This window comes from Bufo gargarizans, chromosome 1, assembly GCF_014858855.1.
Source record: "Bufo gargarizans isolate SCDJY-AF-19 chromosome 1, ASM1485885v1, whole genome shotgun sequence".
Taxonomy (NCBI): Eukaryota; Metazoa; Chordata; class Amphibia; order Anura; family Bufonidae; genus Bufo; species Bufo gargarizans.
The window spans coordinates 653,478,510-653,498,470 of record NC_058080.1 but is presented as its reverse complement, the minus strand read 5'-3'; positions in this window follow the sequence as shown (position 1 = coordinate 653,498,470).

The following is a 19,961-nucleotide window of genomic DNA, read 5'->3' as shown; positions in this document are numbered from 1 at the left end:
AATAATAGCATTCTGAATACAGAATGCATAGTAAAACAGCGCTAGAGGGGTTAAAAAAATAATAATAATAATTTAACTCACCTTAGTCCAATTGATCGCGAAGCCGGCATCTCCTTGTGTCTCCTCTGCTGAACAGGACCTGGGGTGAGCTGCTGCATTAAATAGAGGTTAAGGACCTTTGATGACGTCACTCCGGTCGTCACATGGTACGTCACATGATCTTTTACCGTGGTGATTCACCATGGTAAAAGACCATGTGATGACCGGAGTGACGTCATCAAAGGTCCTTAACCTCTATTTAATGCAGCAGCTCACCCCAGGTCCTGTTCAGCAGAGGAGACACAAGGAGATGCCGGCTTCGCGATCAAGTAGACTAAGGTGAGTTAAATTTATTTTATTTTTTTAACCCCTCTAGCGCTGTTTTACTATGCATTCTGTATTTAGAATGCTATTATTTTCCCTTATAACCATGTTATAAGGGAAAATAATACAATCTTCAGAACATCAATCCCAAGCCCGAACTTCTGTGAAGAAGTTCGGGTTTGGGTACCAAACATGCGCAATTTTTCTCACGCGAGTGCAACGCATGACAATGTTTTGCACTCGCACGGAAAAATCGCGCATTTTCCCGCAACGCACCCGGCTCTTATCCGGGCAAAAAAACTGACACCCGTGTGAAAGAGGCCTTACACTTTTGTGTAGAGAAGCTACTCCAGTTTTCCCTCTCCACCCTCCTACTGGTGTGAGATTAAGGCCTCTTGCACACGACCATATGGCTTTTTCTATATTTTGCGGTCCCTTTTAAACTGATCCATTTTTCCATTTTATTTTTTTGTTTCAGTAGTGCTTCCGTTTCCTTTCCGTTTTGCCGTTCTGTTTTTCCGTTTGGTTTCCGTTTGTGATCAGTTTATGTGGATCGTAAATGGAAACTGAAGCATACAATAATTTTTAAACAGTAATGCCCCTTTCACACGAGCGAGTTTTTTGTGCGGGTGCAATGCGTGATGTGAACGCATAGCACCCTCACTGAATTCTGACCTATTCATTTCAATTGGTCTGTGTACATAAGCGTTTGTTTTCACGCATCAGTTCTGCGTTGCACAAAAAAAGTAGCATGTTCTATATTCAGCATTTTTCACGCAGCCCTGGCCCCATAGAAGTGAATGAGGCTACGTGAAAAACGCATTGCATCCGCAAGCAGGTGCAGATGCAATGCGTTTTTCATTGATGGTTGCTAAGAGATGTTGTTTGTAAACCTTCAGTTTTTTATCACGCATGTGAAAAAACTGGACAACTGAATGCAATCACAGACAAAACTGACTGAACTTGCTTGCAAAATGGTGCGAGTTTCACTGAACGCATCCTGAATGCATCCGGACCTAATCCGTCACGCTCGTGTGAAACTGGCCTAAGTACATAAAAAAATTTGGCTGTGCATAACGTTCAGAGTGCGTTCAGAGTGCGTTCAGTGAAACTCGCACTATTTTGCAAGCAAGTTCAGTCAGTTTGGTCTGCGGTTGCGTTTAGTTGTTCAGTTTTTTCCGTGCGGGTGCAATGCGTTTTGATGCGTTTTTCACGCGCGTGATAAAAACTGAATGTTTACAAACAACATCTCTTAGCAACCATCAGTGAAAAACGCATCGCACCCGCACTTGCTTGCGGATGCAATGCGTTTTTCACGCAGCCCCATTCACTTCTATGGGGCCAGGGCTGCGTGAAAAACGCAGAATATAGAACATGCTGCGATTTTCACGCAACGCAGAACTGATGCGTGAAAAACAACGCTCATGTACACCCATTAAAATGAATGGGTCAGGATTCAGTGCAGGTGCTATGCGTTCACATCACGCATTGCACCCGCGCGGAAAACCCGCTCGTGTGAAAGGGACCATACGGATTCATTCAGTATACATTCCATTTTTATTTGCGGAACCATGGACTTGAATGGAGCCACAGAACGTGATTTTCGGGCAATAATAGGACATGTTCTGTCTTCGAACGGAACGGAAATACGGAAACGGAATGCATACGGAGTACCTTCCATTGGTTTTGCGGACCCATTAAAGTGAATGGTTCTGCATACGGACTGCAAACAGACACAAAAAAACTGAATGGAAAATGGAAGAAAAAAATATTTGTGTGCAAGAGGCGTAGGACTTTTTTTGTGACTTTAATAAATCTGGAGTGAAACAACATAGCTAACCACACCCACTTTCCTGCACATATTGCAAAACTAGTGTAAGTGGTGTAAAAATGCAAAAATCAGCAACATTTTTGTGCAAGTGAGCTTAAAAATTCACAAAAGCAGAATTATGGAGTGAGGACATCACATAGCAGCAAATCAGATTTCACCTTTTATTTTCTGAGAATAAAAAGATCCATCTCATCGTTTGCTCTGGGCAACTAACTCATTTTCCCTCTACACCAGTTTTGATAAATCTCCCCTATTGAGCTATTGCCTTGAATGGAATAAGGTACTACGTTTCTTTCTTACCTGACCGGGTACCCTATGCCAATCACCATAGGTAGAAGTGGGTCCCTTCTTTGCAACATTTTCCTACATTTGCCAAATCTTCTAACCACATTGAGGGCTCCTTTCACTGCCGGTGGTGAAGGATGTAATGTGTTTGTCTTCAAATCCACTACAGTTTACCAATAGTTTTTCCGTAACTGTTTTTATGTTCTGAATTTAGAAATTTTTATTTTATTTTCTGTACATGATTATAGATATGGCCACGTGGACCATCAAAACCTATAGTTTGGAGATGACCCATTGATGTCTATGGTACAGAGTTCTAGGTGTGCTATATGACTTAAACAGATTGTGTGGAGAGCTGTGATCATCACCTATTGTCAATGATGCCAATGTTAATCCTGTGTTATCCTTTCATTGTAACCCTGCATATTGTAATGACGAAATGACTGCTTAAAAGTAATCCCCAGAGAACAGGAAGTGTCAGCTTACTATGACCCTTAGTGATCTAAATGAAAACTGCAAGATTATTTTTTTTTTTAAAGATGGACAGAGTCATGGAAAACAAAAACAAAAAAAATCACTATCTATTAGTTAAAATATGTTAAACATAAACAAGAGTTCATTTTTTAATGGCATATTCTCTTTAATTGTGGCTTACAATGTAACAAAGACAATGATTATGGAGTAATATCTATTGAACTTAAGCATCATAAGGGAATTCCACTCTCGCTAGTGCACAAATACAACACATTGTCTAAAATCAACTTTAGATTTCTAAACTATATAAAACGCCTCAGCTTCATAACATTGGAAGCTATACATTACATTACATAAATGAAACGGCATAGTTAAAAAGGCAAATCACACCAGGAGGTAAACTAACTACACAAAACAAGAAAGCACTAATAAACTAGGAACAGCAAAAATAAATCTGGCCCACAACGATGTTGACTTCCTATATGGTGGACAGCAGGGTTTTCATTGAAATATAAAAATATATCAATGTAACTCATAACATATTCTGCATTGTTCAAACTACCATGAACTGGCACCCCAGCCCACCACTCCAAAAATAGGCATACAAATTTTTAAACATTTTATTATTAACAGCCTCATTTTGCCTATTTTTGCTCTTAGCTGTGTATTCTTTTAACCATCTAAAAGTAAGTTCTCTAAGCTATATTTATGGAAACAGTTGAACAAAATTGTAACATTTATTAAAGATTTACATATTTATCCTCTATAATAAAATCCCTGTGTGTGTGCACATCCGTGCGTGTGTGCCAATTTGTGAAGTGCGCATGCGTGGCGCGCTGGCCAATCAACACACGGCGCTCCGCACACACCTGCTCGCTGGCCCGCTGCTGTGCCCAGCTCCACCGTGCCTCCTCCTCCCCCTTCAGCTTCCTCTGTAGCCGACTCACACCCTGGGATCTGGGCCCTGCAACCGCTGCTTGCCACAGCGTATCCTTCACTGGACACCATTACACACCTGCGCATCGGGCAGAGAGTGGCCCCGTACCTGCTGAAGCATCGCATCCTGGAGTTTATAGAACTCCCAAAGAGCCTGGGAGGACAAAGCTGGAAGCACTGGGGACCTCTGATTCTGGACCCCGGCTATCTGTCAGCACTGGGGGCACATGTTAGTCCCCGCAGCGGCCACATCCTCCTCTCCTATTTCCCGCCCTAACCCTGCCCACCAAAGTCAGGAAATGGCTGCACAGTAGCAAGTGAGGGAACCTATCACAGGCAGGGAGCATAACACATGTATTACACACCAACCCCCATCATTGTATACATATTACACTCCAACCTCCATCATAATACATTACAGTCCCCATCATTAAACACATATTACACTCCAACCCCCATCATTACACTACAGCCCTCATTGGAGTGTAATGTTTGTGTAATGATGGGGATTGGAGTGTAAAATGTGTGTAATGATGGGGGTTGGAGTGTAATATGTGTATAATGATGGGGGTTGGAGTGTATAATGATGGGGATCCCGGGGTATGAGGCGGCTGCAGAGGAAGCTGAAGGAGGAGGAGGCACGGTGGAGCTGGGCACAGCAGCGGGCCGACGCACAGTTGCGGGCGGCATGTGGAGCGCTGTGTGCTGATAGGTCCCTGCACCGCGCATGCCCAGTATTACAAACGGCACTCACACAGGGCTTTTATTATGTAGGATGATGGGGGCTGGAGTGTAATCCTACATAATACAATCCCTGTGTGATATGTATACAATGATGGGGGTTGAAGTGTATCACATGTGTAATGCTCCTTGGCTGTGATAGCGTCCCTCACTTGCTACTGTGCGGGAATATCCTGACTTTGGTGGGCTAGGGCAAAATAGGAGCGAGGAGGATGCAGCCGCTGCGGGGACTAACATGTGCCCCCTGTGCTGACAGATACCCTGGGTCCAGATTCAGAGATCCCCAGTGCTCCCAGCTTTGTCATCCCAGGCTCTTTGGGAGTTCTATAAACTCCAGGATGCGATGCTGCAGCAGGTACGGGGCCACTCTCTGCCCGGTGTGCAGTTGTGGGAGGGGCATAAGGGTGTCCAGTGATGGATACGCTGTGGCAGGCAGTGGTTGCAGGGCCTGGATCCCGGGGTGTGAGTCGGCTGCAGAGGAAGACGGAGGGGTAGGAGGAGGCACGGACGCGGACACACACGGATTTTATTAAAGAGGGGCTGCGTTTCCGTGCGTGTGTGCTGATAATTGAACTGCGCATGCGGGGCGCACCGTCCAATCAACACACGGCTGATAATTGAACTGCGCATGCGGGGCGTGCCATCCAATCAACACTCAGTGCTCCACACGATGCTCGCACCGCCCACACCAGCGCACCACCCAATCACGCAACCGCGCTGCCCACATCAGCACGCATGGTGCACTGACTAATCATCTCACGGCGCTCTGCATGCCGCACTGCCCACAACTGTGCGCCAGCCAATCACTGCCGCTGCTCGCAGGTTATGGTGTGCTCTCTACATCAGAGCCACCAGTCGCTGCTAGCAGTCTCAGCACCACCAGTCAGTGCCAGCCGTCTCAGCCATCAGTCAGTGCCACCAGTCACAGCCACCAGTCACAGTGCCAGGAGTTTCAGCCACCAGTTAGTGCCAGCTGTCTCAGCCATCAGTCATTGCCACTAGTCACAGTGCCAGCCATCTCAGCCATCAGTCAGTGCCTCCAGCCACCAGTCACAGTGCCAGCAGTCTCAGCCACCTGTCAGTGCCTCCAGCCACAGGCAACAGTTACAGTGCCAGGAGTCTCAGCCACCAGTCAGTGCCACCAGTCACAGTGCCAGCAGTCTTAGCCACCAGTCAGTGCCAGCCGTCTCAGCCATCAGTCAGTGCCACCAGCCACAGCCACCAGTCACAGTGTCAGCAGTCTCAGCCATCAGTCAGTGCCACTAGCCACAGCAACCAGTCACAATGCCAGCAGCCTCAGCCACCAGTCAGTGCCACCAATCACCAGTCACAGTGCCATCAGTCTCAGCCACCAGTCACTGTTAGCAGTCTCAGCACCACCAGCCAGTGCCAGCCATCTCAACCATCAGTCAATGCCACCAGTCACAGTGCCAGCAGTGCCAGCCACAGCCAACAGTCTCAGCCACCAGCCACAGCCACCAGTCTCAGTCACCAGTCAGTGCCAGCAGTCTTAGCCACCAGTCAGTGCCATTTAATATAGACTGTTCCTACTAATGTTTATGCACTAATGTTCTAGCGCCTGTTATTGTAACGGGCTCAATGTCTAGTCATATATAAGATGAACATATCACCTCCAAAATCAGCTATTTCTGCAGAATGTTTGTTACTGAAACTGTCATTTGGCAATCCGGGCACTAGAGGCCAACTGTTTTGCAGCTACAGCCAGCACACTCTGGGATTTGAATATGCAAAACAGATGATGACTCATACTGATGACTCATGCTGTGTGTGCCAGACAGAGTAGGAAGTGGTGATCTGACATGGTGGAAGGATTGTGCTGTGAGGGACTGAATCCGATTCCATCCTGGCTTGCAGATGGCCGGCAGTTAATGGACCCTCAAAAGAAGGAGAGTAACTGTTATACCCTTACTGAATCTAGCTCTTTTGAAAGAGAAAGTAAATATTAGAGAAGGCTCACCTACAGATCAAAAGATGGAATGGGTGCACCTACAGGGAAGAATTCACCCAATCTTAGTAGGAAAGTAGTAGGGCACACCTTCATTCAGCTGCACATGGAGAGTTTGTGAAGACAATAGGTTTATTCAAACTAAATTGTATACAAAGTTACATAAAATACATATTTAGAGATATATAGACACATACTAAATTATACTCATACAAATTATTAAAATCATAAAAGGTATAGTCCTAGTGGATCCCTGTATTTGATCAGCACTTCCTATAGAATAAATCTATATAAATAGATAACGTTGTTCGTCGGGTATATTCACTGTCCCAACTGATATCACAGTCGGGAATACTTAAGTTAAGAAAGATAGTCAGATGGAATCCTCAGTATAGTCACTTGTATTTACTTGATTAAATCGCTTTATATATTTGATATAGTACCTCAGATATCGCTGCCTGCGTATACATTCACTCTGCACTGATTTACTCACAACGGTTGTGATTTATTCTTTACTCTGGGGATATATGCTGTGAAGATACGAGATGTGCAGCACCTGAAACTACGGATACTGGAAGCCTGTGCTAGCATTTCTCCTGCGGCGTTGCTATCAGTGTGTGAAGAGTGGGAGAAGAGGGTTGCATTGACAATCCAACACAATGGGCAGCACATGAACACATTTTATAAGTGGTCAGAAACGTGTAAATAACTCATGAAAGAATAAAGTTATGTTAAAACCAAGCACACCATTGTTTTTCTTGTGAAATTCCCAATAGGTTTGATGTGTCACATGACACTCTTCCTATTGAAAAAACAAAAGTTGGATTAAAAATGGCCGACTTCAAAATGGCCGCCATGGTCACCACCCATCTTAAAAAGTTTCCCCCCTCACATATACTAATGTGCCACAAACAGGAAGTTCATATCACCAACCATTCCCATTTTATTAAGGTGTATCCATATAAATGGCCCACCCTGTACATTGGCTGTTAGTAATATATTGGTATTCTTGTTTGGATAGGATGCTTCGTTTTTGTCCTTCTTCACATAGATTTACGAATTCTTTATGGTATTCTACTGTAGGGTCAGCATCTGTCAATTGTTTTCTGCATTCTTTATTGTAGTTCTCCGTCTCCCATATCACTATAGCTCCTCCCTTATCTGCTGGACGTATTGTTATTTTTTTTATCTCTCTGCAGTTGTTTTATTGCTTGTATTTCTGCTTTGGATATATTATTCTCCCTACTGTTGTTTGTTTTTATTTTTATAATATCATATTCAACTGCTTGTCTAAAAGTTGTCATTTCTTCGCTAATCTCCTGTCTTGGGTATTTTGTTGATTTACTTTTCACATCTGTATGGATGTAATTTCTTCCTTCTATTGGATTAACTTCATTCCCCATTAGGTTTTTAATGAAATATTTCTTTAGGCAAAGCTTTCTGATGTATTTTTCTATGCCTATGAGCGTATCAAATTTATTTAATTGATTTGATGGTGCAAATTTGAGGCCTTTATTTAATAACTTTATCTGTGATGGGGTGAGAGTAATAGTGCTTACATTTACAATCGCATCTGACTCTTCTAATTGTAATAAGTGTTGTATTTTCTTCTGTTTGAGTCCTCTACGTCAGTGTTTCCCAACCAGTGTGCCTCCAGCTGTTGCAAAACTACAACTCCCAGCATACCCGGACAGCCATTGGTTGTGCGGGCATGCTGGGAGTTGTAGTTTTGCAACAGCTGGAGGCACACTGGTTGGGAAACACTGCTCTACGTAATTTCCTCTTTCGTATCCTTGTGATTTGTGTTGGTGTCTTTGTGAATTCTGTGGGTCCCCGTATCGTGTTGTTTCTCGTGATTGTGCTGTCTTGTATTGCTGACGTGTTTTGTGATAATTGTGGTCCCAGCTGTTGTTTCTGTGTCTCAGATTGTATCGATGTATTGGGGACTCCATTTGTGCTGTGTATGTTTGTGGAGATCTTCTCGGTGTCTTTTGTCGTGATCTTACTTTGTGGTGGGGTGGAGTCTAATCTAAAAAATGATTCTCTGTAAATATCTCATATCTGTTCGAGGTTGGTATATTGAATTTGCCTTGATTTCTATGGTGTACTTGTTCTATCTCTGCAGCTGGTGGTATTTGCAAGCTGTTAGTCATTTTTGGTTTCTTGGGCTCTTTTTTAGTGTTTTGAATTTTCCTAACTTTTTTAGTAATATATCATGCTCTAGCTTATCTATGTTCTTACATATCCTTTCTTGACATATTTTGTACTCATCATTCTTAGGTAAATTTGCAATAATTATTTTCATTTCTTCTATTTGGATTGTTAATTGTTCCAAAATCTGGGATCTCCTTTTTATAATTATCTCCATAAGGCCTCTTTCACACTACCGTTTTTTTTTTTCGTTTTGCGGTCCGTTTTTTGCGTTCCGTATACGGTCCGTATACGGAACCATTCATTTCAATGGTTCCGCAAAAAAAACTGAATGTGTTCCGTATGCATTCCGTTTCCGTATTTCCGTTCCGTTGAAAGATAGAACATGTCCTATATTTGGCCGCAAATCACGGTCCGTGGCTCCATTCAAGTCAATGGGTCCGCAAAAAAAACGGAACACATACGGAAATGCATCCGTATGTCTTCCGTATCCGTTCCGTTTTTTGCGAAACCATCTATTGAAAATGTTATGCCCAGCCCAATTTTTTCAATGTAATTACTGTATACTGTATATGCCATACGGAAAAACGGAACGGAACAACGGAACGGAAACGGAACCACAACGGAAGCAAAAAAATGGAACAACGGATCCGTGAAAAACGGACTGCAAAACACTGAAATGGACATACTGTAGTGTGAAAGAGGCCTTAATATAATGGACTGTGTTCGTAAAAAGTTTTCCCATTCTTTCTCAAAATCTGTATTGTATAAATCATACGCTGGAGTTTTGGTTAGTAATAATCCTGTTGGTATTTTCCCCTGCAAAATATATTGTCTAAGGGCTCTAATTTCCCAGCGTTGCTTTAATTGCTTTTGCAATAGGGTTTCTAGTTCCTTAAATGTATCCGCCATTGACCTTTCATTTGGCAGGTTTGTCTGCCCTTCCTCATCATTCTCAAATGCAAAAGATTCCACCTTGAGGCGTTTATTCTCCATGTGACTCCAAATGTCCATTATTTGAAAGGAGGGAGCTCAATCTCAATGGGTGATAATATACAATAGCAAGTAACTATTAGAGAAGGCTCACCTACTGATCAAAAGATGGACTGGGTGCACCTACAGGGAAGAATTCACCCAATCTTCTAGAATAAAATTGAAAAGAAGAAAAGTAGTAGGGCACACCTTCATTCAGCTGCACATGGAGAGTTTGTGAAGACAATAGATTTATTCAAACTAAATTGTATACAAAGTTACATAAAATACATATTTAGAGATATATAGACACATACTAAATTATACTCAGAAAATGTATAAAATCATAAAAGGTATAGTCCTAGTGGATCCCTGTATTTGATCAGCACTTCCTATAGAATAGATCTATATAAATAGATAATGTTGTTCGTCCGGTAAATTCACTGTCCCAACTGATATCACAGTCGGGAATACCCAAGTTAAGAAAGATAGTCAGATGGAATCCTCAGTATAGTCACTTGTATTTACTTGATTAAATCGCTTTATATATTTGATATAGTACCTCAGATATCGCTGCACTGAGGAAGAAGTCAGAACCCATAAGACTTCAAAACGCGTCTGGGAGAAATTTGGACCCTCTAATACCACCATTTCTGCGTACGCCACAGACCACCAGGACCTGCACCTCTCTCTTATCTGCTGGCTGAGAACAGACTGCCCCGTGCCTGCTAAAGAAATCCCTGGAGCTACACTGTTTCACTCCACCTTAATTGGAGCAACCCAGGATTAAAGCACAAGGGACGCTGAAACAGCAGAGACCAGAGGAAAGCCTTTTTTGCGCTTTGGAGGTAAGGGAGTAGTACAGCTCATAAAGAGGTGGGACGCCACCAGATAGCTGGAATCCCAAATTATTCATGTTAATCTGTGAAATTGATACAGTGTTTCTATGACGAAATATTGACTCTGTGAGCCAACCAAATATATAGTGTTGGATCGATAAAACACTTGCAACTCACAGCCAATAATCAAACTGAAACCACCTCCTGCTATCTGGGAAAATTATACAAATGCATTCCAAAATGTTTAATGGCGACTACTAATGCCGAATATTTGGTGACTATCTAATCGAGATTCTGGTTTGAATGACTATTCTATCTGTTAACCAGAGTATATTGTGGATTGCGGTTATTGAATTTTTGTGGTTATCGAATATATGGTGATGGTTTGATCGACACCCAGCCTGAACAATCACCTTTATTTGATGACCTGACTACATTTGCTGCTAGGCACATAGGTTCAACGAATACCCTATTCCTCAGCTTTTTACATAAATAATCGTCATTTTAGTGACGTTTTAATGGTTTTATTGTGTATTTCTACTACAATTTACATCTCTTGTATGTTGATTTTTGATGCATGATTTTTTGTAATTTGTCACCTGCAGACTATTTGAATATAATAAAATCAAATGTTTGAGCAGTCCTCCGGATATATGAGTGCCATATCTTTCTTGACTATTTTTCTGTATTAACCTTTTGGTGTGTGGAGTTCACACTGAGATATAGAGCACCATCCCATCCCCATTGATTAGTAGAGCCACCTCATTCTGCCAATATATTTGATATAGTACCTCAGATATTGCTGCCTGCATATACAGTACATACCAAAAGTTTGGACACACCTTCTCATTCAAAGACTATGAAAATTGTAGATTCACACTGAGGGCATCAAAATTATGAATTAACACATGTGGAATTATACACATAACAAAAAAGTGTGAAACAACTGAAAATATGTCATATTCTAGGTTCTTCAAAGTAGCCACCTTTTGCTTTGATTACTGCTTTGCACACTCTTGGCATTCTCTTGTTGAGCTTCAAGAGGTAGTCACCTGAAATGGGTTTCACTTCACAGGTGTGCCCTGTCAGGTTTAATAAGTGGGATTTGTTGCCTTATAAATGAGGTTGGGACCATCAGTTGCGTTGTGGAGAAGTCATGTGGATACACAGCTGATAGTCCTACTGAATAGACTGTTAGAATTTGTATTATGGCAAGAAAAAAGCAGCTAAGTAAAGAAAAAGGAGTGGCCATCATTACTTTAAGAAATGAAGGTCAGTCAGTCCGAAAAATTGGGAAAACTCTGAAAGTGTCCCCAAGTGCAGTCACAAAAACCATCAAGCGCTACAAAGAAACTGGCTCACATGCGGACTGCCCCAGGTAAGGAAGTCACCTCTGCTGCGGAGGATAAGTTCATCCGAGGCACCAGCCTCAGAAATCGCAGGTTAACTGCAGCTCAGATTAGAGACCAGTTCAATGCCACACAGAGTTCTAGCAGCAGACACATCTCTAGAACAACTGTTAAGAGGAGACTGTGTGAATCAGGCCTTCATGGTAGAATATCTGCTAGGAAACCACTGCTAAGGACAGGCAACAAGCAGAAGAGACTTGTTTGGGCTAAAGAACACAAGGAATGGACATTAGACCAGTGGAAATCTGTGCTTTAGTCTGATGAGTCCAAATTTGAGATCTTTGGTTCCAACCACCGTGTGTTTGTGCGACGCAGAAAAGGTGAACGGATGGACTCTACATGCCTGGTTCCCACCGTGAAGTATGGAGGAGGAGGTGTGATGGTGTGGGGGTGCTTTGCTGGTGACACTGTTGGGGATTTATTCAAAATTGAAGGCATACTGAACCAACATGGCTACCACAGCATCTTGCAGCGGCATGCTATTCCATCTAGTTTGCGTTTAATTGGACCATCATTTATTTTTCAACAGGACAATGACCCGAAACACACCTCCAGGCTGTGTAAGGGCTATTTGACCATGAAGGAGAGTGATGGGGTGCTGCGCCAGATGACCTGGCCTCCACAGTCACCGGACCTGAACCCAATCGAGATGGTTTGGGGTGAGCTGGACCGCAGAGTGAAGGCAAAAGGGCCAACAAGTGCTAAGCATCTCTGGGAACTCCTTCAAGACTGTTGGAAGACCATTTCAGGTGACTACCTCTTGAAGCTCATCAAGAGAATGCCAAGAGTGTGCAAAGCAGTAATCAAAGCAAAAGGTGGTTATTTTGAGGAACCTAGAATATGACATATTTTCTGTTGTTTCACACTTTTTTGTTATGTATATAATTCCGCATGTGTTAATTCATAGTTTTGATGCCGTCAGTGTGAATCTACAATTTTCATAGTCATGAAAATAAAGAAAACTCTTTGAATGAGAAGGTGTGTCCAAACTTTTGGTCTGTACTGTACATTCACTTATCGTCCTCTATCTTCCAAGACCATAGACTACAATAATTATTGACTGTTTATGATGCTCACTACATAGTACACTCACCATTCTAATATGAATGAGAGTGGACCTGTTGGCCTCTTGCCCGTCAACAAGTAGATTTAGGGATAAAATAAAAAAAGAGAAACGATCATAAATGACACAAAAACATATTTTTAAACGGTTTCTACCACCAGAAATACTGTTATGTAGCTGACTGACATTAGCGATGCGCCCATGTCAGCACTACATAACAGTATGTTTCTAATGTTAGTCCCTGCGGCCGTTTTTGTTAAAAATGCACTTTTACTATATGCTAATGAGCCTCTAGGTGATATATGGGCGTAAAATCAGCACCTAGAGGCTCCGTCCACTCACCCTGTATTCCGCCCAGGTCCTGTGTTGTGCCCTCCCAGCTCCTCTTGATTGATGCCACTGTTCCCTGCATCGTTGGCGAAATCCCGCGCCTGCGCCGTTCACTTCGGTCTTCAGGACCTGGGCGGAATACAGGGTGAGTGGACGGAGCCTCTAGGTGCTGATTTTACGCCCATATATCACCTAGAGGCTCATTAGCATATAGTAAAAGTGCATTTTTAACAAAAACGGCCGCAGGGACTAACATTAGAAACATACTGTTATGTAGTGCTGACATGGGCGCATCGCTAATGTCAGTCAGCTACATAACAGTATTTCTGGTGGTAGAAACCCTTTAAACAAAAATGGCATAAAGACAATACTAGCAACTATAGAGGAAAATTATGCTACATGGATACATCTTAAAAGTTCTGGAGAAAATAAGTAATAAGAAAAACGCATTGAGACCAAAAATATCCAAAAAAATCGCAACATTACGGCAAGAGAGGTTGTCCCAGCAAGACCAGTTCAGTGTGTGGACAGAAGGCCTCATCATCAAGCAAGGCCTCACGGTTGCTGAGAGGTTGGTGGCCATTACGGATTGTAATATATTGTGTGGCGCCTAAAGTAACAGAGACTAGCCTAGGCCTCCCATTAGTTAGTTAGTTAGGATTATATCGTTTTGCTAGGCTTTTCTGTACTGGACTGCAGTGCAGTTATTGACTTGCAGGCTCTGCTGCGTCTGCCACCGGCTAGGCGTGTCCTCTGTAGCAACACAGTACGACTTGCAGGCTCTGCTGTGTCGGCCATCAGCTAGGCCTGTCCAGTGGGCAGGGACATTGACCTCTGGGTCTGGGATATAGCGTTTTTCTATGCATGTTTGTATTGTTTTTGTTATGTTTGTGATATAACTTTTTTGCCTAAGTAAAGTTTCTGTTCTTGCATATTAAGCTGGTGTCAGTGTCGCTTTCCTTGTCTGTGACTTCGCTGTATTTTGGGGAGCGCACCCTGGTACACAGCTTACACATATTTTGCGGAACGGAACAGCTGACCCTTAATAGAACAGTACTATCCTTGTCCGTAATGCGGACAATAATAGGACATGTTCTATTTTTTTGCGGAACAAAAATACAGACATACAGAAACGGAAAGCAGCGGATCTATTGAAGTGAATGGTCCGGCATACAGTTCGCAAAAAACGTAACAGACACGGAAAGAAAATGTGTTCATGTGCATGAGGCCTAATCCTGATAAATTATTTTCTTGCTAATACCTAGATGACAGGGGAATAACTAGAAAAGTCTGGGCCTCATAGCAGATTTTTTCATTGGCTACCTCTGACCACCTTCCCTGCAAACCCCCTCCCAGGGCTAGTCAAGATTGCCCATGCTCGCCATACAACCCCCCTACTCAATCCCCCTACTTAGTCCCTTTTTTTTCTTATATTTTGAACCCCCCTACTCAGTCACATCAAAATATGAAAATAAAATGCTTTCTTGCGCTCAACAGGTGGAAGAGTCAAGAGTTTACTTTACAGTTTGCCTCCTGGGCTCTGTATACCCCCTCAGTGCCCAACACAGTAGTTATCCCCCTTCACAGTAGAATGTCTTCTTGGTGCCTCCACTAAGTAGTTGTGCTGCCTCTGTGCCCTACACAGTAGTCATGCCTCCTTAGTGCATCCTTAGTGCACCCACACAGTAGTTATGCCCCCTTAGTTTTGCCCCCTACAGTAGTGATGGCTCATACAGTAGTGAGGCCTCTCTAATCGTAATAGAATATTTAATTATAAAAAATGCTGGAACAGCAAAAACTATTTAGTGGTTAATGTTTTGTATAACTGAACATATTTTAAATGCAAATGACTTGCAAATTAGCTTGCCCACCCCCCATCAGTGCTTTGTGGCAAGGGGCAAGGGTGCACCTAGCCTTTCTGCTGCCTGTGGTAAAAATTGAAACACCCCCATGCCAATACTCAACCTAACTACTTCCCTCCAGTCCTACTCCTAAATATCAGATCTGCGGGGGTCTGACTCCTGGCACCCCAGCCGATTAGCTGTTTGAAGAGAAGGCAGCGCTCATATAAGAGCTGTATTCTCTGCTCTGTTTACTTGCTTGCCACAGCAACTGCTCTGTCCCATAGAAGTGAATGGGGATGCCATAGTTGCAATTACACCTGCTTACCACTGATATTGCTGTGATGAGCAGGTAAACAAAGTAGAGAAGGCAGCACTGCTGTCACGAGGGTATCGAGAACCACGCCTGACTCCGTTATACCCGGGGTCAGGAAGTCGCAGCGGTTGGCTGCACGCTCTATTTAAGATAGGGCTGTTTTCCTTATGGTAGCTTTCTGGGTTTGCTTTGCAAACCCTTTTGGCTCACTCAGGGATCCGTAGCTCCTTCTCCTCAGCTGTTCCTTGTCCAGCACTCCCAAACCTCCTTATATTCCTCTCTCACACTTCTCTGGTTGCCAGAGATAGAGCTTCCTGCCTGGACATCTATCCTGACCCACTGGAGCTGTGTTGCTGCGTTCTCTGACTGTTGATTCAGAACGCTACCCTCCGGATCCCTGTTGGACCTTTGTGGACAGTTGTTGTCGTCCACCTGGGTGTTTGTGTTTGTCTGTGTTTGTCTGTCCTCTCCCTGGTGTTTCCCTCTTAGTGCAGTGGTGAGGACTAGCGATCCCTCCGGCCCGTTCACTATCTAGGGCTCATTTCAGGGAAAGCCAGGGTTTAGGCACGTGATCGCCGCACGGGTGAGGAACCCATCTAGGGACGTCAGGGCAGTCAGGTGCCAGCCGCAAGGTGAGTTAGGGGTCACCACCTTTCCGTCTCCCTTAGGCAGGGCTTTCCCTGTTTTCCTCCCTGTGCGTGACACCGGTCATTACATTATCTCTGGCCCTTATTTTGTGTAGGTAAAAAAATTAATAAAAAATAAATAAAAAATATATATTTATATATATTTTTTTTTTACCTACTTAGAATCCAGTATGGATCAAATTGCTGCTCTGTCCAAACAATTTCATGGCCTGTCTTTGGAGGTGGTAGGATTGAAGGCGTCGGTCCTCCAGCAACAGCAGCAATTACAACTGACCGCAAGCCCAGCGGTTGCTACTGGTAACCAGGTTGTTGCGGAACCCAAGGTCCCTCTCCCTGACAGATTTTCTGGGGGAAGGGAAAAGTTTTTGGCATTCCGTGAGGCCTGTAAGTTATATTTTAAACTGCGCCCTCACTCCTCTGGTAATGAAGATCAGCGGGTGGGGGTTGTTATTTCCCTGCTGCAGGGGGACCCGCAGTCCTGGGCGTTCTCTTTACCTACTGATTCCCAGGCTCTTCGGTCAGTGGATGAGTTTTTCGGGGCCTTGGGTCTCATATATGACGACCCTGACCGAGTAGCACTGGCTGAATCAAGATTACGGAGACTCTTACAAGGAGAACGGCCGGTAGAGGAGTATTGCTCTGAATTCCGTAGGTGGGCTACGGATACCCAATGGAACGACCCGGCTCTCAGGAGTCAGTTCTGCTCTGGGTTATCCGAAAGGGTTAAGGATGCGCTTGCATTATATGAGACCCCCTTTTCCCTTGATGCGGTCATGTCCCTTTCTATCCGTATAGAGAGACGCCTTAGGGACAGGTTGAAAGAACCGGAGAAATTGGTAACTCCTCTCAAGCAGCAGTTAGTCTGTACGGACTTAGACGAGCCTATGCAGCTAGGAGGAACTACTCGTCAGGTCCGTCCTCCTGAGGCTCGCCGTAGGCGTGGGGTTTGTTTTTTTTGTGGGGAGAGGGGTCATTTCATTAATGTCTGTCCTTCTTTCCTCAGAAACAAAAGACCGTCAGAAACACTACTAACCCCAGGCTGTGTGGAGGATGTCAGCCGGGGGGTATACGTCTCCTCCATACGTACATCGCAATTTGTGTTGCCAGCGGTTATTGTATTTGGTGATAAGACGGAGACTATTTCTTTCTTTTTAGACAGTGGAGCAGGGGTAAATTTGATAGATGCCCATTTTGCCCGCACTTTGGGTTTGTCTCTCTGTACGTTACAGAGACCCATTCCCATATTCGCTATTGATTCTGCTCCCCTGTCTCAGAGAAACCTCACCCACATTGTTCATAATATACACCTTCGGGTAGGGGACCACCATTACGAGATGCTTTCAGGTTATGTTCTGGAGGGGCTTCCCACTCCGGTGGTGCTGGGTCTTCCCTGGTTGGTAGCGCACAATCCAGTAGTGGATTGGCAGGCCAGGGAGATATTGGAGTGGAGTGAGCAGTGCAGAGAAAATTGCTTAAATAGCAATTGCTTAGTCGCCTCCATAACTACCCTACCTACATTTATTTCGGATTTTGAGGATGTTTTTTCTGAAAAGGGTTGTCAGAAGTTACCACCTCATCGTCCTTATGATTGCCCGGTTAACCTTATTCCTGGCGCAAAATTACCCAAGACCAGGTTATATAATCTTTCGGGTCCAGAGAGACAAGCCATGAAAGATTATATCTCCGAGAGCTTGGCTAAGGGACACATCAGGCCCTCTTCTTCACCCGTGGCTGCAGGGTTTTTCTTCGTTAAAAAGAAAGATGGGGGCCTGCGTCCTTGCTTAGATTTTCGCGAATTAAATCGGATAACCATCCGAGACCCATACCCTCTTCCTCTCATTCCTGACCTGTTTAATCAGATTGCGGGTGCTAGGTGGTTCTCCAAACTTGATCTTAGGGGGGCCTACAATCTGATTCGTATTAAGGAGGGGGATGAGTGGAAAACAGTGTTTAACACCCCTGAGGGGCATTATGAAAATCTAGTTATGCCTTTCGGTCTGACCAATGCTCCTGCCGTCTTTCAACATTTCGTTAACAACATTTTTAGTCATCTAATCGGCAGGTTTGTGGTAATATACCTAGATGATATTTTAATTTATTCGTCTGATCTGAGAACACATGAGGAGCATGTCAGACAAGTACTGCAGGTCCTACGGACGAATGAATTATATGCTAAGATTGAAAAATGTGTCTTCGCCGTTCAGGAAATACAATTCCTGGGTTATTTTTTATCTGCTTCAGGTTTCCGTATGGATCCTAGGAAGGTCCAGGCAATTTTAGATTGGGATCTTCCTGAGAACCTCAAAGCACTACAACGGTTCTTGGGCTTCGCGAATTTCTATAGGAAATTCATTAAAAATTATTCACTTATTGTAAAACCGCTTACTGACATGACTAGGAAGGGGACTGATTTTTTAAATGGTCTGACGCCGCTAAAGTTGCTTTTTCCTCTCTAAAAGAGAGGTTTACCTCAGCACCTGTACTAGTCCAACCTGATGTCTCTCAGCCTTTTATTGTTGAAGTCGATGCGTCAGAGGTGGGAGTGGGGGCGGTGCTGTCTCAGGGTCCGTCTCCTGGCAAATGGCGTCCTTGTGCTTTCTTTTCGAAAAAACTATCTGCAGCAGAAAAGAACTACGATATTGGCAATAGGGAACTATTAGCTATTAAACTTGCGTTTGAGGAGTGGCGCCACTTCTTAGAGGGGGCAGTCTACCCCGTCACTGTGATTACGGACCACAAAAATCTCCTGTACCTCGAATCAGCTAAGCGTCTCACCCCTAGACAGGCTAGGTGGTCGCTATTTTTTTACCAGGTTTAACTTTGTGATTACCTATCGTCCTGGGGCAAAGAACACCAAGGCTGATGCACTATCTCGTTGTTTCCCTGGAGGGGGTAATGTGAGTGATCCGGTGCCCATTCTACAAAGAGGAGTGGTTGTCTCTGCGGTACACTCTGTTTTGGAGGGGAAGGTGTTAGAGGCCCAGGGGGACGCCCCGGTCTCTTGCCCCTCAGAGAAATTGTTTGTACCGTTGAACCTACGTTTCGAATTATTAAAGGAACATCATAATTCGGCACTTGCTGGGCACCCGGGTAGTAAAGCAACCTTGGAGCTATTGTCTCGTCGTTTTTGGTGGCCAAGGTTGCATCAGGATGTATTGGATTTTGTGTCTTCTTGTTCTACCTGTGCGCGCGCAAAAGTTACACATACACGTCCTGCAGGGTCTCTATTACCACTCGTCATTCCCAATAGACCGTGGACACATCTGTCAATGGATTTTATCACTGACTTACCTTTGTCTGCGGGTAAAACAGTGATTTTGGTAGTAGTGGACAGGTTTAGCAAAATGGTACACTTCATTGCGTTACCCGCACTACCTAATGCTAAGACTCTTGCTCAGGTATTCGTCAGTGAAATCGTGAAGCTTCACGGGGTCCCCTCCGATGTTGTTTCGGATCGGGGTACCCAGTTTATTTCTAAATTTTGGAAAGCTTTTTGTTCCCGTTTGGGGGTACACTTGTCCTTTTCCTTAGCTTTCCATCCTCAGTCGAATGGACAGACTGAGCGAACCAACCAAAGCCTTGAGACATATCTAAGATGTTTTGTGTCTGAAAACCAAGAGTTGTGGTCATCATATTTACCGTTAGCTGAGTTTGCCATAAATAATCGTCGTCAGGAATCCACTGGCAAGTCACCATTTCTTGGTGCATATGGTTTTCATCCCCAATTCTGTACTTTCAAAGAGGGGGGGTCTTCTGGGGTTCCCGAAGAGGAACGTTTTTCGTCATCTCTTTCATCG